The sequence below is a fragment of the Marmota flaviventris genome, chromosome 2 (genome assembly GCF_047511675.1).
Source record: "Marmota flaviventris isolate mMarFla1 chromosome 2, mMarFla1.hap1, whole genome shotgun sequence".
In the NCBI taxonomy this organism is placed as follows: domain Eukaryota; kingdom Metazoa; phylum Chordata; class Mammalia; order Rodentia; family Sciuridae; genus Marmota; species Marmota flaviventris.
In genome coordinates, this window is record NC_092499.1 from 36,643,180 (window position 1) to 36,658,746 (window position 15,567).

Below are 15,567 nucleotides of genomic sequence, written 5' to 3' on the forward strand. Positions count from 1 at the left end.
TTCATCATTATTAAAAAAAAAAATGAAACAAAACAATCAGGACTTCCCTTTACTCCTTGTTCCTTTCCAGCTACCACCCAACTTTTTTTGCTCCTCTGTTTCCTCTTCCTTAACCTCCGTTCATGCTTGGGCCCACTGCACCAAAGCTTTTGTCCCCATTACCTGGCAGAAGCCGTTCTTGAAAAGACCACCAACAGCCACCATATGGTCCAATCTGGAGATCACTTCTCAGTCTTCATTTTACTGATTTCACAGCAGCATGTGGCCATTTGATAGCTCCAGAGCTCCCAGCTTTTCTCAATTTCACTAACCTCCTCGAAGGCTTCTCACAGTCTCCTTTTTCTCTTCTGGACCTCTCCTCTTCCCTATCTTCCTCACTAGCTGGTGATCAATCCTTTTAATTTAATTTATTTATTTTTGTTACTAGGGATTGAATCCAGAGGCATTCAACCACTAAGCCAAATCCCCAGCCCTTTTTTTGTATTTTATTTAGAGACAAGATATCATTGAGTTGCTTAGTGTCTTGCCATTGCTGAGGCTGGCTTTGAACTTGCTATCCTCCTACCTCAGCTTCCCAAGCCACTGGGATTATAGGCATGCGCCACTGTGTCCAGCTTTATTTTATTTAGTTGCCCAGGCTGATCTGGAATTTGTAATACTCCAGCATCAACCTCAAGTAGTGGGGATTATAGACACAAGTCACCAGGACCAGATCCAGTATGTTTATGGATGAAATAATCTGACATCTTGGATTTGCTTCAAAATAAAATAAGGGGTCAGGCACTGTGATGCACGCCTGTAATTTCAGCTGCTTGGGAGGCTGAGGTAGGAAGATTGCAAGTTTGAGGCCAGTCTGGGAAACTTAGTGAGATCCTGTCTCAAAATAAAAAAATAAACAAACAAGGCTTGGATATAGCTCAGTTCTGGGTTCAACTCACAGTATTGAAAAATAACAACAACAATGATGATAATAACAACAATAAAAATAATATAAAGGGAGGGAGGAAAGGGTAGATTATCAATGAAAGAAGGTTGGTAGTTCATACCATTCAAGCTGGGTGGTAATAGAAGTTTATTATATCTTTAGTTTTGTATATGTTTAAATTTTCCCATAATAACAAATAATTTTTTCATGTTTCTTCACCATCATTTTTATAGTGCCTATAGCAGTGCTTAGCATATATAAACACTCAATACATATTTAATCAATATTCGTTGTAAGGGCTGAAGGTGTAGCTCAGTGATAGAGTGCTTGCCAAGCACACCTGAGGCCCTGGATTTGATCCTAACTACTGCAAAAAGAAAAAAAAAAATTCATTGCAAATTAATTCAGTGGAGAACGTAGAGATATATTTTCAATATAAGTTTTGTATCATTTATTGACAATTACTGGTTATATAAATTTCAGTTTTCTGAGGATTTTAGGGTTTGTCCTTCTAAGCTATGCATCTAAGAATATACTAATTATGGGAATGTCAAAACTTTCATAGCTAATTCAGTGATACTATAACCTTTAATTGACATCAAACCAGTTTTTAAAAACATACCTTGGGGCTGGGATTGTGGCTCAGAGGAAGAGCCCGGGTTCTATCTTTAGCACCACATAAAAATAAAGGCATTGTGTTGTGTCCATCTACACCTAAAAAAATAAATAAATAAATATTAAAAAAAACATACCTTTATTTTATTTTACCTCTTCCTTACCAAATCATGATAATTAACTGCTATTTCCTATATCAGAAATATGTAGCAAAGTTAGGAAGAAAACACAAGTCTGATTAGGTGAAAATTTATGGATCTAGTTACTTAAAACTTTCGGCAGGCTATAGTTTGGATATCACTGATGTAGATTATGTTATGTTTTAGGAGATTTTCAACACTACTCAAATTATCAGAGTAATAGAGAAAGAAATTCTAGTTGTTGGATTTTTGTTTTTGTTTTTTGGTACTGGGGATTGAACCCAGGGGTCTTTACCACTGAGCCACATCTCCAGTCCTTTTTTTTTCTTTTGAGACGGGATCTCACTAAGTTGCTTGGGGCTCGTTAAGTTGCTAAGGCTGGCTTTGAATTTGCAACCCTCCTGCCTCAGCCTCCCAAGCCTCTTGGGATTACAGGCATGCACCACCATGCCTAGTGAGGAAGAAATTCTAGTAAAAGTTGGATTCCATGTACCTAAAGATGCTGAATAAATTTTATTAGCATATTCAGGCAGTAGTGATTAACTGGTTACTGTGCTAGACACTGGGGATATAATGGTGAACAAAAGCCATCTCCTTCAAGGACCTTAGATACAATCCCTTGGGATCTTTCTTTTTCCTCCTTTAATACAAGTAAAGCTTAATTACCTGGATGGCCCAATAAAGGATCACCAGGTTTTTAAAAAATATTTATTTAGTTATAGATGAACACACAGTATCTTTATTTATTCTTATGTGGTGCTGAGGATTGAACCCAGTGCCTCACACATGCGAGGCAAGCACTCTACCACTGAGTTACAGCCTCAGCCCCATAGGATCACCAAATTTTTGAGGAAGGACTCAGTATAAAAGCAAAGTCAATGACAAGTAGGTGATGCACGGAGCAGAAGAAAACGTCCCCAAATTTCAAGAGGTAAGAGAAGATGTCGCTTCCACACAACAAAAATAGAAACATTCAGAAAAGGATAGAAAGTTCTTAGAAATTAAAATATAACAGAAGTTAAAATATTCAGGATAAATGTTAGAAAATAAAGTTGAGAAATCTGTAAAAGACAGCTTCAAAACAGTGGAGAGACAAAGCACAAGAAAACTAGAGCATTAATTCAGGAGTTCCCAACAGCTGGTTAGTAGGAGTTTAAAAAAAAGAGAGCCAGGCATGGTGGTGCACACCTGTCATCCCAGCGATTTGGGAGGCTGATGCAGGAGGATTGCAAATTAGAAGCCAACCTCAGCAAGTTAGTGAGACCTTGCCTCAAAATAAAAAATAAAAAGGTCTGGAGATGTAGCTTGGTAGTAAAGAGCCCCTGGGTTCCATCCCTAATGCCTAGTGCCTACCCCTCCGCCCCGCCCCCCCCCCCAAAAAAAAAGAACAGAGAAAATAAGGAAGATTAAAAGATCTTTTTTAAAAAATGTAAATAATTCAAGAAAATTTTCTGGAACAGAGGAAGGTGTCTGGGCTGACACAGCACTCTGAGTGTCTAGCTCAATAAAGGATAGAAAAAAAGCCAACGGTGCAAACCTGTAATCCCAGCTACTTGGGAAACTGAGGCAAGAAGATCCAAGATCCAAGGTCATACTGGGAAATTTAGCAAAACCCTGTCTCAAAATAAAATTTTAAAAGGGCATAGGATGTAGCTCAGTGATAGAGGTGGGAAGAAAAGAATTTTGAGGCAATAAGCATCAATATTATAAAGGCCAACATTAAATAATAAAGAGAACTATCAGGAAGACAAAACCTTGAATTTCCGTGCATTTAAAATAAGAGTGGAAATATATGAAGCAAAATCTGACAGATCAAATACAAATTTGATAAATATGCAATCAACAGGAAGTATTTTAATGCATTCTGTTAGAAGCTGATAAATTAAGCAGCAAAAAAAAAAAAAAAAAGTAGACAGGAAATAATTGAACAACAAAATTAGCAAGTTTGACTTAATAGATCTCAAAAAACCCCTGCATTAAAAAATAGAGAGAGAGGGCTGGGTTTGTGGTTCAGCGGTAGAGCGCTTGCCTAGCATGTGCAAAGCCCTGAGTTCGATCCTCAGCACTACGTAAAAATAAATAAATAAAACATATTGTGTCCAACTACAACTAAAAATAAATATTAAAAAAATAGAGAGAGAATATGCTTTATTCCCAAATATACATGGGATATAAACATTTCCTTCTACTGGGTCACAAAGGAATTCTTTTTCAGTACTGTTGATTGAACTCAGGGGTGCTCCACAACTGAGCTACATCCACAGCCCTTTTTATTTTTTATTTTGAACAGAGTCTCCTCAGGTTGCCCAGGTTGTCCTTAAACTTTTGACCCTACTGTCTCCCCTCCCCAGTTACTTGGATGACAGGTATGTGCTGCCACAGCACAAAATAACTCTTGAAATTTTATATATTTGCTCCCTGTCTGCTGGCACCCCCTTGCTGGGAATTGAACCCATGGCCTTGTGCATGCTAAACCTTCACCCTGCCACTGAGCTACAATCCAGTCCCTCAAAATTTTAGAGATACTTTTATTTTTAACAGTACTAGGGATTGAAACCCAGGACCTTGGACACACTAGGCAAATGCTCTTACACTGAGCTACACCTCCAGCCCTTTTAAAAATTTTATTTTGAGACAGGGTCACTGCCGCAGTCTGGCTGGGCACAATCAGGAGCCACTTGTCAAAAGAAACTAACTTTATTTTTAGAACCAAACACGCCAAACAAACAGCATCTCAGGAAAAACCCCTCAGAGCCTCAACTGCCACCACCGGCTTTCCACAAGCCTGTCTCTCCCCCCCACAAGCTTCTCCCCACCTCCCACAATCCTCCTGCTCTTGAGGCCGATTGGCTGGGTCACGTGGGCAGAGCCAAAAAGTCCCCCAATGAGCAGCTCCGTGGTCTGAAAGGGCAGGGAAACAGTCCAATGAGCATCACCGCAGAGGAGCCAATCAGCTAGATGTTGCTGGGGCCAAGGAGCCAATCAGCTAGATGTTGCTGGGGCCGCTGTGAGCCAATCATCAGCCGGCAGCTGGATTGCTGGCAGCTGGAAGTTTGCTGGGGCCCCTTCGGCTGTGGCTCTCAACATCTCCCCCTCTCTGTTTAAACAACAAGCATGTGGCTTAGGGACCGTGCCTGTTAGGCAGTCCAATTCAACATATGGTCCTTACCCGTCATCGGATGAACTGACCTCTAGGCGTCAGCCTCCTGTCTTAGGTTGGTACCACTGCAATTGGATCATACCCGTCACTGACTACCGGTCCAGCATACAGCCATACTTGTGGATAGGCCTTTGCACCAGTGGGGGGGTGAGGTTCTTTGCCTCACCTCTGTTGGCCCCCAAATTTTAGACCATCACTAGTAGAGGAGGATGCAAAATGTCATGACATTAAGCCAATTGAGGGCTCCTTTGAAAAATTGTACCACCGGTGACATCATCAGCAAAAATACCCCAACACTACCACAAGTCGCTGCACCAACAGATAGTTCAAAATGCATACAGGTGAGCTCACAATGTGTCCAGGCAAGTTCTGCAAGCAGTTCAGTGATGGCTATTGTAGAAGGTGTAGATTGGTTTTATCTTTGACTTCACCAGCACTGGGATGAAGATAGGAATTCTGGCAATAATGGCTAAAGAAAAAATTATGTAACATTACAGAAGGCACTAAAAGAAAACAATTTTCTTAACAATTTACATTGTCTTCACCGGCACTGGGATGAAGATAGGAATTCTGGCAATAATGGCTAAAGAAAAAATTATGTAACATTACAGAAGGCACTAAAAGAAAACAATTTTCTTAACAATTTACATTATCTTTAAGAGAATTATTAAATATAATGAAAAGGAAAGGTGAAAGTAAACAAACAGATCTGTTAACCTTCTTTTTTGTTTACATATTAAAACAATCCTCAACAGTTGTTTACCCAATATAAATTAAACCATATAAATCACGTGAAAAAAAAAATATTTGGATCCATTTTATCATGAGCGCTCATCATATATGATATATGGACATTCAAACATATAACACAAAACACAAGTGTGCACACATAACATAATACATACAACACATAACATTATAGTAAAGGCCTTATAACTTTTTACAGGTGAAATCTCCATTGCAATGTTTAAAAACTCTATAGTCAAAAAATAGAACTGATCAGCAAAACATTAACCTAGGTCTGTATGAGCTCAAAAAACAAAATAGAACTTCATGATATGGCAAAGGGCAATAATAAAATAGATATTGAAAAAAGCATCCTGGTTCTGTTGCAGATGTAAGAATAGCCAAACTGGAGTTTTGGATATCAGTTGTTATGGATTTAAGCCAAATCATCTTCTTTTTGGTCTGTAGAAATCGCTTTAGTTAATCTTTCTGGAATCCAAATCGGCTGCTGTTCTCCCTGTGGAAACACATAAACAGACCCCCGACTCCAGACAATCACTGGGTCAGGACTTTGGTTAATCTCTCTGGAATCCAAATCGGCTGCTGTTCTCCCTGTGGAAACACACAAACAGACCCCCGACTCCAGACAATTACTGGGTCAGGACCTTTCCATTGTCCTGTTAGAATATCCTTCCAAAGTACCTTGGGCTTATGTACATTTTTTGGACACATATGCCTTTCCGCAGCACTAAGTCCTGATGAATCCAAATTTAAAAAGTTTAGAGTAAAAAGGGTTATTTTAAGTTTATCTTTGGGGAATATATACCCCTTCCCAATTCCTTCTTTTTGCTTTAATAAGTACATTTTAATAGTTTGATGAGCTCTTTCAACTATGCCTTGTCCCTGTGGATTGTATGGGATTCCTGTTATATGAGTAATGCCAAATGTTGAGCAAAATTGTTTAAAAGAGGTAGAAGTATAACCAGGGGCATTATCTGTTTTTAACTGTTTTGGAACACCCACAGTGGCAAAATTTTGTAAGCAATGAGCTATAACATCTTTAGTTTTTTCTCCGGCATGAAGGGAGCCCATCAAAAATCCAGAAGAAGTATCAACTGTAACATGCAAATATTTTAATTTTCCAAATTCTGGCAAGTGTGTGACGTCCATCTGCCAAATATGGTTAGGTATCAATCCTCTAGGATTGACTCCAAGATTAACTTGTGGTAAAAAGGTCACACAATTTTGACATTGTTTTATTATTTGTCTAGCTTGTTCCTTAGTTATTTTAAAACGCTTTTGTAAAGTATTAGCATTGACATGGAACTTTTTATGAAAATTTATAGCTTCTTCTAGTGTAGAGAAAATATGTATGTCATGTGTAGTTTTATCTGCTAAATCATTGCCCAAACTAAGGGCTCCAGGCAATCCTGTATGTGCCCTGATATGTCCTATAAAGAATGGATCTTTTCTGTCCCAGATTAGACTTTGTATAGTGGAAAGCAAAGAGAAAACAGTAGAAGAAGGGGAAATCCTACCAGCATCTTCAAGAGATACTATAGCATTAACTACATACTGACTATCAGAAAATAAATTAAATACAGAATCTTTAAACATCACAAAAGCTTGTAAAACTGCATTAAGCTCTACCTTTTGAGCTGATTGTTTGGGTACTAAAAATGTAAAAGTTTGATCAGGGGTAACTACTGCTGCTGTACCATTATTTGACCCATCAGTGAATATATTTGGAGCATTCATGATAGGTGTTTTTCTTGTCATTTTTGGAAAAATTACAGGATGCAATGCCCAAAAAGACAATAAAGGATTAGATGGTAAGTGGTTATCAAATGAAACATTAGATTTGCACATGATTATTGCCCAAGTATTTAACTCATTAGCTAACTCATCAATTTGATTCATAGTATATGGAGTAATAATTTTATTGGGAGAAATTCCAAACACTCCTTTTGCTGCTTTTATTCCTTTGAGTATTAATTGTCCTACAGCCTCAGGATACCTAGTAAGAATAGTGTTAGGAGAATAAGATAAATGTATCCATAATAATGGACCTTCTTGCCAAAATACTCCTGTAGGAATATTTTTTGTTGGTAGTACAATAAATAATAAAGGCAAACTTATATCAATTCTATCCAAATGCATATTTTCCATATATGTTTCAATGATTTTTAATGCCTTTCTTGCTTCAGGCGTTAACATTCGGGGTGAATTTGGATCTGATGGACCTTTTAGGATATCAAATAAAGGTCCCAACTCTCCTGTTGGTATACCTAAATAAGGCCTTATCCAATTTATGTCTCCTAATAACTTTTGAAAGTCATTAAGTGATTTGAGTTGATCTACTCGTATTTGAATTTTTGGTGGATGGACCATGGTTGAGGATAATAGAACTCCTAAATAATTAATTGGAAAATTTAATTGTACTTTATCTATTGCTATCTCTAGATTATAATTTTTTAATAAGTTTGTAAGTGTGGCATAACATTCTAGCAATGTGTTTTTATCTTTGTGTGCTAATAATACATCATCCATATAGTGAAATATTTGTAGTTCAGAATTTTGATTTCTAAGTGGCTGGATTGCTTTGTTAACATAAATTTGACACATAGTTGGGCTGTTAGCCATCCCTTGAGGGAGTACTTTCCATTCATATCTCTGATCAGTCTGGCTGGGCACAATCAGGAGCCACTTGTCAAAAGAAACTAACTTTATTTTTAGAACCAAACACGCCAAACAAACAGCATCTCAGGAAAAACCCCTCAGAGCCTCAACTGCCACCACCGGCTTTCCACAAGCCTGTCTCTCCCCCCCACAAGCTTCTCCCCACCTCCCACAATCCTCCTGCTCTTGAGGCCGATTGGCTGGGTCACGTGGGCAGAGCCAAAAAGTCCCCCAATGAGCAGCTCCGTGGTCTGAAAGGGCAGGGAAACAGTCCAATGAGCATCACCGCAGAGGAGCCAATCAGCTAGATGTTGCTGGGGCCAAGGAGCCAATCAGCTAGATGTTGCTGGGGCCGCTGTGAGCCAATCATCAGCCGGCAGCTGGATTGCTGGCAGCTGGAAGTTTGCTGGGGCCCCTTCGGCTGTGGCTCTCAACAGGTCACCCTAAATTTGCCCAAACTGACCTCAAACTTGCAATCCTCCTGCTTTGGCCTCCTGAGTAGCTCGGATTGCAGGTATGCAAAACAGCACCCTACCCCAGCCAAGATTTTAAAGATTTGAGAACACAAATATACCACAAGGGTTCTTCAGTCAGGGTGCAATTAAGTTAGAAGTAAAAAAATTTAAAAGAAGGTTAAGGGCTGGGGTTGGAGCTCAGTGGTAGAGGGCTTGTCTAGCACATGTAAGGCACTGGGTTCAATCCTCAGTACCACCTAAAAATAAATGAACAAAGGTATTGTGTCCATCTACAACTAAAAATAAAATGAAGATTAAAAGACACATTTGCAAAATCAAAAAAGAACTAAGTAACTTGACTAAATAATAATAATGGACATAGCTGGAAGTGGTAATGCACGCCTGTAATCCCAGCGGCTGGGGAGGCGGAGGCAGGATGATCACAAGTTCAAAGCCAGTCTCAGCAATTTAGCCAGGCACTAAGCAACTCGAAAAGACCCTGTCTCTAATAAAATACAAAATAGAGCTGAGGATGGGGCTCAGTACTCAACTGTCCCTGAGTTCAATCCCTGGTACCTTCTCCCCAAAATAAATAATAATTATAATAATGGACATAAACAACTATTAGTTAACATACAATGCAAGTACTACATATAAAAACCTGTGAGATATAGCTAAATTACTAATTTGAAGTAAATGTAAGGTCTTCAGTGCATTGTAGGAAACATGAAAGAGTTAAAATAAATGACTTAGACTGTCAAAGGCATTAACTGTAATTTATGCCTTTACTTATAACTTATCTTCAACCATATCTCCCTTGTCTACTTCAAAGCCTTTGATATGCTTTGTTCCTATGATTTCCCGTCACTACTTAAGTGTTTTGTAATCACTTTTCATCACTATAGTCTCATTTGTATTCAGTAATCCAGTTTAGTATTAATTTTCTCCTTCTTCATATAGGAACCTAACATGTTCAGTAATCTCCTTCCAATACTCCCTGCACTCCCACATCTTAAATGCAAACTGTGTTTTCCCTTGACAGCACCATAGCCCTCCCAGTGCTTGCTGTTCAGTAGAGGTGCTTTCTTGGCCTATTCTATGGAGTCCTGAAAGGTGGAAAGGACTAACGTTTACTTAGTAACCACCATGTACCCAACAATGGAGCAAGATGTCTATTTAATAATGTTTTAATTCCATTTAGCCTCCCAAACAACACTTCAAGGTAAACACATGTGGTTTACCACTAACTTTTCAAACCAAAGCCTAGACACTTAACCATTAAGTGCTGGAAAATTTCTCCCTTTCCCTCTCCATTTTAAAATGAGGTTTCAAATGCACAGGGGTGGATCCAGTGCAAAAATATATGGAATGCTTCACAAAATTTGTGTCATTGTTGCGCAGGGGCCATTGCAATTTTCTCTGTATCATTCCAATTTTAGTATCTGTGCTGCTGAAGTGAGCATTTCTTTTCTTTCTTTTTTGAAGTACTGGAGATGGAACCCAGTGTCCTGTGTATGACAGGACATGCTACCATGGAACTATACCTTCAGCCCCTGGAAAATTTCTTTTTGACTCTAACTGCTAGTCCTTTGACTCTCTTATTGTCTCATTTGCAATAAACCTGCTCTTGGTCATTGTCTTCTCTGCTCTCTTTCAGCCCCCTTCTCATTCTTCACTGTGCCTGAAGTGATCACCCCAAATGCACTGGTCCAACCCTTACTGGCTTCCAAACATACTCTGCATTATAATGCTGCTCTCAGTGACTGTGGTCACATCTGCCTCCTTGCTGTCCTCAAATGCATTTGCCAAAGGGCTTTAGTCTATGTTCTTGCTTCTGCCTAGAGGCTTCCCTTCCCTCTTAGCTTAGTTCACTGCTATTCTGACTTCTGATCTAGCATAAGACTTACTTCTTCAGAGAAGCCCCTAGCCCTAGATCTTTGCCTCAGAGTAGTCACTTATAATTATACATTTATTATACAGTGTCTGCATTAATTATGGTGACTTTATGACTAATGTTTATCTCCCCAACCAGACTGAAAATTCCGTGACAGCAGGAATGTTGGTTCTTTCTGTTTACTAATGTCTCTACAGATCAGTACAGTATCTTGGACAAAGAAGGCACTCAGTTAAAAATTGCTAAATGAGTCAAGCTTGGTGTCACAGGTCTGTTATTCCAGCTACTGAGGAGCTGAGGTAGGAGGATTGCAAGTTTGAGGACAGCTTGGGCAACTTAATGAGACCCTCCTTAAAAATAAAAAGTAAAGGGCTGGGGTTGTGGATCAATGGTAGGGTGCTTACCTAGCATGTGTGAGGCCCTGGATTTGATCCTCAGCACCACATAAAAGATAAATAAATAAAATAAAGGTATCATGTTCATCTACAACTAAAAAAAATATTAAAAGAAAAAAAGTGAAAAGTGTTGGGATGTATCTCAGTGGTAGAGCACCCCTGGTACTGCAAAATAAATAAATAAAATTGCTGAATGAATAGATATGGGATATGGAAGTAGTTACACTTGGATATATGAATCCATAGTTCAGAAGACAGATCTAGGCTAAAAATTCAGATGTATGAGTTAGTAGCACCTAACTGGCCACAGATGTTCTCACCCATAAAGAGTGCTTCTGGTAAGAATATAGGATCCAGCTCGGAGTTATGGATATAACCACTTGTGTTAGCTAGCTTTCTATTGCTATCAAAATACCCAAGATAGTTAAAAGGAAAAAAGGGCCAGGTGCAATGGCACAGGCCTGTAATCCCAGCAGCTCAGGCTGAGGTAGTAGGATCGCAAGTTCAAAGCCAGCCTCAGCAAAAATGGGGTGTGCTAAGCAACTCAGTGAGACCTTGTCTCTAAATAAAATGCTCACCTCATGATGGCTGGGAAGCAAAAAGAAAGAGGAAGGGGCTGGGGTCCCAATATCCTCCTCAAGGGCAGGACCTCAATGACTTAATTTCCTCCCACTCAGTCCCACCTCCTAAAGGTTTCAGTAGCAGCACAGGCTAAGAAGCAAGCCTTTAACAAAAGGGGCTTTGGTGTACATTCAAGATCCAAACATGAGCTCTAGTCATTCGTTGGGTTTCTCTTGGTTCCCTGGACAAAGCTCTTCTTTCTTGTGTGTTTTGGACACAGCTATAGCCACAGCCTTTTGCTATCAGCCATGCAGGAGACCTTGGTGTTTTCCCCTCCCTCTACCCCTTTTAGTGCCGTATCAAATTGGTTACCAGTTCTGTTGGTTCTACCTCTGAAAATTGTCTCATAGCCATCCGTTGCTGCTGTCCTGTTGCAGAACCACCCATCTCTCTCCTGTCCCACTGCATGGTATACCAGTTAATCTCACTGTCTGTGACCTCCCATTACTTCTTTTGGCCCAAAGAGTTGTTCTAATAAACATGGGATTGATCATGTTCTTGTGCTGCTCAGAGGCCTTTGATGGCTCTCCATTGTATATAGCAGTGGTCCCTAAGGCCCTGAGGGGCTTTTAAAACTAGACCTCTCTAAAAATAAATAAGATGAAATCAACCAACCAACCAAACAAACAAAAAGATATAGAAACTAGACCTGAAGGTTGTTCAGTAAGTACTGAGTTATGATTAAAGTGAGAAGTTCTAGACTACTGCTACAGTAGGGTGATTATTTATAAAAATGGAGTACTATATGATTTTTAATATTTATTTTTTAATTGTAGTTGGACACAATACCTTTATTTTATTTATTTATTTTTATGTGGTGCTGAGGATCAAACCCAGGGCCTTGCACATGCCAGGGGAGCGTTCTACCGCTGAGCCACAACCCCAGTCCTAGTCCTGTATATTTTTAAAAAGCCAAAATGAATGATTTAGGGCCAGGGATGGTTGGGGGCTTCTCTAATAATAAGATGAAAGAATTTTAAAAGTTTTCACCATAAATAAATGATATTATATGATTTATATATGTATCAAGACATCACATGGCACCCTATTATTAATGTGTCAGTTAAAAATGAATTTTTAGTTAAACAAACAAACACCCCACTAGACTCTAAGAAAGTGCTTTGTGATCTTTCAGTTTAGACCGTCTCCTATGGTACCCTCTGGTGGCAAATTCCTGCAATAGCCCATCTTCATTTTACCCCCCAAATTCTCTGAGATTATAATTTAATGGATGTGTCTATTGCTTAAGAGGAATATTAGCTTAAGAAAAAGTCTAAAAACCTATAAAGAGGCTCAGTCTCTCCTTCAGTTTTGTCTCATAACATCTTCTCCCTGCCATCTCCCTTCATGCCCCACTCTCAGTTCCCTCCAGGCACACAGGACCACCTTATACTTTCTCCATATCCGTGCTTCTTTCTACTGATGCTTTTCCTTGGCCTGGAACACCCTTCCCCCACCTCTGTAGGAGGAAGCATCACATTGTTTAAGGCTCAAATGACTGTCCTTTTGGAAACTTGCCCAAATGAACCCAATTTCTCTCTTCTGTCTGCTCTCAATGACATTCTGTATCTCCTCAGGGAAGCCTTCCCAAAATGTGCACTCTCATGGATCCTGGTGCTTTGTCTTTTAGGACAGTACTTAATATACCTTATGGCTATATATTTATTTGTGAAATTTAAAAACAAAAACAAGAACTCTCTCCTATTGTAGTGAAGTGTCTTGAAGGCAAGAGCCGTATCTTTTACCTTGTACAAGTTAGTACATCACACAGAAGCTTACTAATATTTAGCCAGGTGCAGGGACATGCTTGTAATCCCAGTAACTTTGGATACTGAGGTAAGAGGCAGTATCCAAATTGCAGCTAGCCTGGGCAATTGTATCAAAATAAAAATGAAGAATGGCTGCAGCTGTAGCTCAGTGGTAGAACACCCTGGTTTATTTTTATTATTTATTTATTCTAATCAGTTATACATGACAGCAGAATGCTTTTCCATTCATTGTACACAAGTGGAGCACAATTTTTGACTTCTCTGGTTGTATCCAAAGTAAGGTCACACCATTTGTGCAATCATACATGTACCTAGGGTAGTGATGTCCATCTCATTCCACCATCTTTCCCACCCCCATGCCCCCTTCCCACTCCCCTTTGCCCCATCCAAAGTTCCTTCACTCATTCCATGCACACACACCCATTATGGATTAGCATCCACTTATCAGAGAAAACATTTGGCTATGGTTTTTGGGCATTGGCTTACTTCGCTTAGCATGATATTCTCTAACTACATAAATTTACCTGCAAATGCCATAATTTTATTCTCTTTCATTGCTGAGTAATATTCCATTGTGTATATATACCATAGTTTCTTTATCCATCCATCCATTGAAGGGCATCTAGGTTGGTTCCTCAGTTTGGCTATTGTGAATTGTGCTGCTATGAACATTGATGTGGCTGCATCTCTGTAGTATGCTGTTCTTAAGTCCTTTAGGTATAGACCATGGAGTGGGATAGCTAGGTCAAATGGTGGTTCCATTCCAAGTTTTCTAAGGAATCTCCATACTGCTTTCCAGATTGGCAGTACCAGTTTGCAGTCCCACCAGCAATGTATGAGTGTGCCTTTTCCCCCACATCCTCACCAACACTTTTTGTTGTTTGTATTCTTGATAACTGCCATTCTGACTGGAGTGAGATGAAATCTTAGAGTAGTTTTGATTTGCATTTCTCTAATTACTGGAGATGTTGAAGAACACCCTGGTTTAAATCCCCAGTATTATGAAATAATAATAATAATGTTTATTTTCTGGGTGAATTAATATTTCTGAAGTTATCACAAGTTCTACTTTGCTATATGTGTAATTATACATACATTTGGATTTCCTATTAGGCCATAGGGTTTTGTTGTTGTTGTTGTTTTGTTTTGTTTTTGTTTGTTTGTTTTGTTTTTTGTGGTGTTAGAGATCAAATTTAGGGCCTTGATGTGCTAGGCTTAGCTATCTACCACTGAACTACATCCCTAGTCCCAGGTCTTAGGCTTTTTGAAGGCATATACATTTCTTTTTTTTAAAAAAATATTTATTTATTTATTAGTTTTCGGAGGACACAACATCTTTGTTTGTATGTGGTGCTGAGGATTGAACCTGGGCCGCATGCATGCCAGGCGAGCACGCTACCGCTTGAGCCACATCCCCAGCCCCTATATATACATTTCATCCCAATGTAGCTTACATAAAAGTGCTTCACTAGAACCTCAAGAGAATATAAACTCCATGAATGCCAGGACTTTTTTTTTTTTTTTTGGTACTGGGGATTGAATAGAGGGGTGCTCAACCACTTAGGCACATCCCCAGCCCTTTTTATATTTTGATACAGGTCTCACTAAGTTGCTTAGGGCCTTACTAAGTAGCTGAGGCTAGCCTTGAACTTGTGATTCTCTCACTTCAGCATTCCAAATCACTGGGATTAAAAGTTTTTGCTAACATGCCTGGCCCCAGATCTTGAATAAGTTTTTCTAGATTAGGTAATAGTACAATATCAATGTTATTTTCTTTTCTTTGTTTTTTCCAGGACTGGGCATTGAGCCCAAGCTTTCATGCATGCTAGGTAAAAACTCTACCATTAAACTACATCCCCTGCTCTGTTTTTAAAATTTTATTTTGGGAAAGGGTCTTACTAAGTTGCTGAGTCTGGCCTCCAACTTGTGATCCTCCTGCCTCAGCTTCCTCAGTGTTTGGGTTTATGGGCATGTGCCATCTCATGCCTTGCTTCATCATTAATTTCTTAATTTTGATAATTAATTAAGAAATTAATTATATAAGAGAATATATTCTTATATAAGAGAATATATAAGAATATATATAAGAGAATATATATATATAATATATATATAAGAGAATATCCTTATTTACAGGAAGTGTATGCTGAAATATTTAGAAGTGGGCATTATGTTTGCAACTTATTCT

The 15,567-nt window shown here is 39.0% G+C and overlaps 1 non-coding gene across 1 annotated transcript; it reads right to left on the reverse strand.

Annotated features, from left to right (window-relative positions):
- Positions 1 to 10,057: 10,057 nt before the first annotated feature.
- On the reverse strand, positions 10,058 to 10,163 carry LOC114079046 (U6 spliceosomal RNA). The gene has a single exon (XR_003580428.1). It is a non-coding gene; the product is annotated as a U6 spliceosomal RNA (small nuclear RNA).
- Between the last annotated feature and the right edge of the window lie 5,404 nt (positions 10,164 to 15,567).